This window comes from Bufo gargarizans, chromosome 1, assembly GCF_014858855.1.
Source record: "Bufo gargarizans isolate SCDJY-AF-19 chromosome 1, ASM1485885v1, whole genome shotgun sequence".
Taxonomy (NCBI): Eukaryota; Metazoa; Chordata; class Amphibia; order Anura; family Bufonidae; genus Bufo; species Bufo gargarizans.
The window spans coordinates 559,759,827-559,765,826 of NC_058080.1; positions in this window are offsets into that span (position 1 = coordinate 559,759,827).

Consider the following 6,000-nt stretch of genomic DNA (forward strand, 5'->3'; position numbering starts at 1 on the left):
ATTATACGAGGGAGAGTGGTGTCTGTTTGATGCATGAAAACCAGGATATCATCTGCATAGAGTGAAACACGATCATACTTCCCCTTTATGCCGAAACCCGCCACCTTTGGGTCCTGCCTTATACTAGTTGCTAAAGGTTCAATATAAATATTAAATAGCAGAGGGGAGAGGGGACAGCCTTGACGGGTACCTCTTCCTAAGATGAAACTCTCTGTCATCGTCCCATTAATCCTAATCCTAGCAACTGGGGAGTTGTATAGCAGCTGAATCATTGCCATAAATTTTGGACCAAAACGCATTTTTTTCATTACCTCCCAGAGGAAAGTCCACTCCACCCTGTCGAAGGCTTTGGTAGCGTCCAGCGACAGGATGGAGCGAGCACCACCTCCCGGGGACTGAATATTCGTAAATAATCTGTGCAAATTATGCTGAATGCCCCTTTTTGGCATAAAGCCATTTTGATCTGGGTGGATAATGGTGGATATGACCCGCGAAAGCCTTCTAGCCAGAGCTTTAGATAGTATCTTAGCGTCAGTGTTTAATAGAGAGATTGGTCTATAAGAGCTCAATTCTGCCGGGTCTTTATCTTTTTTTAAAATTAAAACAATGAGAGCCTCCATCATGGAGTTTGGTAATCCCCCTCCCTGTGTTGCTTGGGAAAAAACCTCTAGCAGCTGCGGGAGAATTGCATCGCTATGCTTACGGTAAACCTCATATGGCAGGCCATCCAAACCTGGCGATGAGTTCCCCGAGATGGACCCAAGGGCCTCCTGCAGCTCTGAGAGAGACAATTCCTCTTCCAGATATTCTATTTGAGCTTCATTTAAGGTGCAGAGTGGAATTCTCTCCAAGAACCGCATCGCCAGTTCAGATGTCAAACCAGAAGAGGATTTATATATCTGAGCAAAATAGTGCAGAAAAGTGTTCCTGATTCCTTCTGGATCTATTATAATTTCCCCCTCTGAGTTCCGGATCAAAGTAATAGATTGATTTTTCTTATCTTGTTGTGAGGTTATTCTAGCTAAAAGCTTACCCGGTCGTCCAGACTCGGAAAAATAATTTAGCCCCTTAAAGAATACCCTGTGATTTGCCTTCTCTGTTACATAATTCTCCAAGAAGCAACTAGCCTTCTGCATCTCTTCCCTGTTATGCTCAGTGGGTTGCCTGGTAAATCGCTCAGTTGCAGATGCCGCAATCTTAGCCAATTCCTCCTCCTTCCTTTTAAATGTTCTCTTTAGTGTTGCAATCTCACTTATGAAAACCCCCCTCAAGTATGCTTTCAAAGCATCCCATACCATGTTGATGTTTGCAGAGGGTAGATTCACCTCCCAAAAGGAAGAAATCAACAGTTTGATAGACTGAGGATTATCCATAATAGTGAGCCAATATGGATTCAGCTTAAATCCCAGCCCCCTAATATCCTTGTTCTCCCCAGTACAAACCTCAATCAAAACGGGTGAATGGTCTGAAATTGTTCTTACTCCATATCGCATCTTGCGGATATTACTCAAGTTGCACTCATTAGTAAATGCTAGATCAATCCTAGACATTGCTCTACCGCCCCTGCTGACGCAGGAATACACTCTCTTTCCTCCGCCAAGATGTTCCCATATGTCCACCAGCCCTACTTCCAAGCAGAACTGGAACAGCGGGGAATTACAAGGATTCCTCCGCCTTTCTGCATCTGATGAGAATCTATCTCTGTTAGGGTCCATGACCGCATTAAAATCTCCCATTAAGATCAGCCGAGATTCTGGTCTCTTTTCAGAAAAGAGCATCAACTGGGTCAGTGGATACATTGAAAATGGCGGGGGTATATAAAAAAAAGCGAGGATATAGCTGCATCCATACAGCTCACCATGAAGGAAGATGAATCTACCCTGATCATCTATGTGGGATTTTATCAGGGTGAAATCTATGGACTTATGAATAAGGACTGAAACCCCCCTAGAAGAGCCACTGAAGGTAGAATGGTAAAATTGAAAATACCATCCCGTTGTCAGGCGGGACACGGTTTCTTTAGTTAGATGAGTTTCTACTATGCAGATAATTGCTGGAAGGTATCTTTTTAATGCATCCATAATAGCCTGTCTTTTTACCTTTTCCCCAAGCCCTCTGACATTCCAAGATACCATTCTAATAGACATCAATTACAACCAAAAAAAAAAAAAGAAAAGGGAGAAATCAAAAAAAACAAACCCATACCTGCAAGGTGGGTAATCATCCCCCCCCCCTTCTCTCCCACCCCCCCTTCTCCATTGATTCGCCCGATCTACTCAGCAAACCTCTCACCTCCGGCCGTTCTCCCCCATTCTAGCCCCACCCCCCTTCCGACCCTTCAATCATGAAAGTACGCAATATCAGATACCCTTTTGATCCATCCACTCTAGCACTTGTTGTGGTGTCTCAAAGAAAAGGGAAGTCCCATTGTGAATCACTCTCAGTTTCGCTGGGTACTGTAGGGAGTATTTAATCTCCTTGGATGCCAGGCGTTTCTTTATCTCCGTAAAATTTCTTCTTTTTTCCTGAGTCTGCCGCGCAAAATCAGGAAAGAAGAGCAATTTAGTGCCCTGATATTCGATGGGTGTAGATTCTCTTGCTCTTCTCAATATCATATCTCTGTCCGAGGACAGTACTAATTTCATTAAAATTGCACGCGGCGGCCTCCCTGGAATAGGTTTCCCTCCTGGGATTCGATGAGCTCTTTCTATTTGGAACCCTGAGGAGAAGTTATCGCTACCTAGACTATGCATAATCACGTCTTTAAGTTGTTCCTCTAAGTGTCGACCTTCCACTCCTTCTGGGAAGCCAATTATTCGGACATTATTTCGCCTTGACCTATTTTCAAGGTCCTCTAACTTATTTTGGAGTGCTTGATTTTCTGAGGCGAGAAGCATAGTTTTAGATTTTAGTATGTCGATATCGGTTTGCAGAGAGACAACTGTTTTTTCCATATTAAGAACTCGATCGCGGATCTTTGTTAGGTCATCTCTTATTAAAGAGATGTCGCTCTGCATTGACCCCAATTGAGCAGACATTCCTTGCACTAACTTGCCGTTATTTTCCACGGCGCCGAAGATTTTATCCAAGAGAGATGGATCATTTTCAGTTTGTGTTTGTGTACGGAGGCCTTCCTCCTCTACTTCCTGGTCTGCGTCCTCTAATCCATCCTCAGAATGGTCATCATTTTGAGGAATTTTAGCGAATTTTCTCAAATTAGCAGGGGTTTGGTTTTAGCTGGATTCTTTTCAGTTGGGAGAGGTGATTTCAGAAATTTATCAATTCTGTTCTCTGGAGTCTTGGACCCCAACTTGATTACAGAGGAATCGACTGAGCGTCGCTTTGGGGCCATTCTTTCATAAAAAAATTTATTCTCTTTTTTTTTTCCTTTTTTTTTTTTCCTCTCTTCCTCTCCCCCTCCTTTTCCCCCCTTATCCCTTTACTTCTTTGTCTCGTCTATTATTATCTCTCCTTTTGTCCCTGTGTGCTCCCTCTTTCTTTTTTTATTTTTTTTTTCCCCCTTTTGTCCTTATTTTATTTTTTCCTTTTTATTACTTTTTCCCTTTTTCTTTCACCTTCTTAACCTCTTCTCCTTTCCCTTTTCTTCTCCTTTTATTTGTTTACTTTCTTTTCCTTTTTTTTTTTCTCTTTTCTTTCCCCTTTTCTTTTTTCCTTCCTTTTTCCTTTCCTCTCCCCTTTAAGTTCCCCCCCTCACCAGGAAGGAAGGAAGGAGAGAGAGTAGGCAAAAGCGATTCCAGAGAAGAAAAAAAAAGACGATCTCCTCCGTGTGACAATATAGCAAAAAAAAAAAAAAACAGCAAGCCAGGGGAGCAAAATTTTGAAAAGTCAGAATTAAGCTGTTTTCTCACGTGTCCGGAGGAAGGAGTCCTACTCGTGGTGCACTCCGCAGCTGTGTCGAAATATCGGAACCGAAGAGAGGGATGACAGCAGTTCAAATCAAGGGCACCAACAGGATGGAGAGCAGGGCAGCAGGCAGTCTGCAACAGGCGAAGCAGCGGGTGGCAAGGCGGCCCGGCAGCAAACGATTCCACTGCTGAGCGATCCAACAGCCGAAGCCCGCCTCCGGAGCAGAGCCAGCCGGCAGAGACCGATAACGATGACGAGGCAGAACGGGCAGCAGGCAGAGGAGCAAAAGAACCCACCGTGTATCAGCAAACGAGAGGTAAGAAGCCGAGCTCCAGGCGGCCGGACCTAGGGACAGGAGATGAGAGCCCGCAGCAGAAAGGAGATAGCGCAGCACGAACCATCAGCTGTTCAGCATCAGCTGTTCGGATAGACGCGAGAGCCTAGAGGGAGGAGGCCAGTGGAGGGGGAGAACGAGACGCGACGTGTTCACGTCATCACGCCGTCCACGAAGTGCAACATATAACCCTCCTCTGTGCCATATATATATTTTTTTTAACCAACAATGTGGATGCTGTAAATAATAAACTTACCCTACAAAAATACAAGCCCTCACCCATCTCTACTGAAGGATCAGCAGTTTGAAAAAGAAGGCGGCTCTCGCAGCGCTGCGTTCTCCTAACCTGCTCGCTGTCAGCAATGGGCAATGTAATTACAGCTCCTCAGTTTCATTCACTTTATGGGAAGGAGCAGATGTACTTACACTCCATCCCATTCAAGTGAATGGCACATGGCTCTGTGCCATTCACTTGAATGGGATGGAGTGTAAGTACATCTGCTCCTTCCCATAAAGTGAATGAAACTGAGGAGCTGTAATTACATTGCCCATTGCTGACAGCGAGCAGGTTAGGAGAACGCAGCGCTGCGAGAGCCGCCTTCTTTTCAAACTGCTGATCCTTCAGTAGAGATGGGTGAGGGCTTGTATTTTTGTAGGGTAAGTTTATTATTTACAGCATCCACATTGTTGGTTAAAAATATATCATTTTTTAATATATATTTATTATTATTATTTTTTAATGAGAAAGAATTTTTAAAGTTTTTTTTCCCATGACAAACACATATACCCTATCCATAGGCCAGGGGATAAGTGTTCAACCTCTGCCAACCACTAATATACCATATTTTTCATATGTAAGACTCACCTTTTTTTCCCTTTTTTCCCTTTTTTTTGCTACTGGATTTGTCTTACAAATACTGACAGTGTGGCCTAGTACGTTCAGATGGGAGGGATACGGTGTGGATTTGTGTTCACGAAGTCCACAAGGGTTTACAGCACCAGCAAAGTGGATGAGATTTTAAGAAATCTCATCCATACACTGAAGAAAAAAAACTAAAAAACACTATGAATGATCTGCGATGCGCCTTATAGATCTGCAGCATCTCAATTTATGCTGTGGATCTCTCTTGCCTAGCAGTGTTGTCGTTGACATCACTGGCACAGATGGGCAGGCTTTAGTGCTGCCCTAGACGTTTTAAAGGCCAGCGGGCTGACTGCTAATCAGAGGCCTCTGCCTAGCTTTTCCCATGGAGAGCCCAGTACGTCACTAGATCTCCAAAAAATGCCTTTGCCCTGCACAATTCAGTGCAGAGCAAAGGTGAGCATCGGAGCACAAGATGCTCCAATGCTCATGACAGGGGGTCAGCCTGGGTGAAAATGGGGATATGTCCGTGTTCAAATCTGTGCTAACATGTGTAGAGTGAACCTAAACCTAACCCAAAAATGGCACTATGGAATACCAATATACACTTCCTGTCCAAAAAAAAAGGGCGCCACCTGGATTTAACTAAGCAAATAGGTATGAGCCTCCTATTGGATAATTACTGTATGGGCGATTATCTTTCAGCTGGCAACAAGTTATTTAACCCCAACTGGTTGTCACGGTTGTGTCATGGTCTGGTGTAGTGGACCATGACACTTTTGCCGTGCGTGCTTGTTGCTGGTGGCAACATGTTGTTTTGCATGTTTTGACACTTCCCCTTTAAGTTGTGTGTCACTTCCCATCCTGGTATGTTCAGGGTTAGGCCGAATGCACACGGCCGTTTTTCACGGCTGTGAGCGGTCCGTGGAACCGCGGC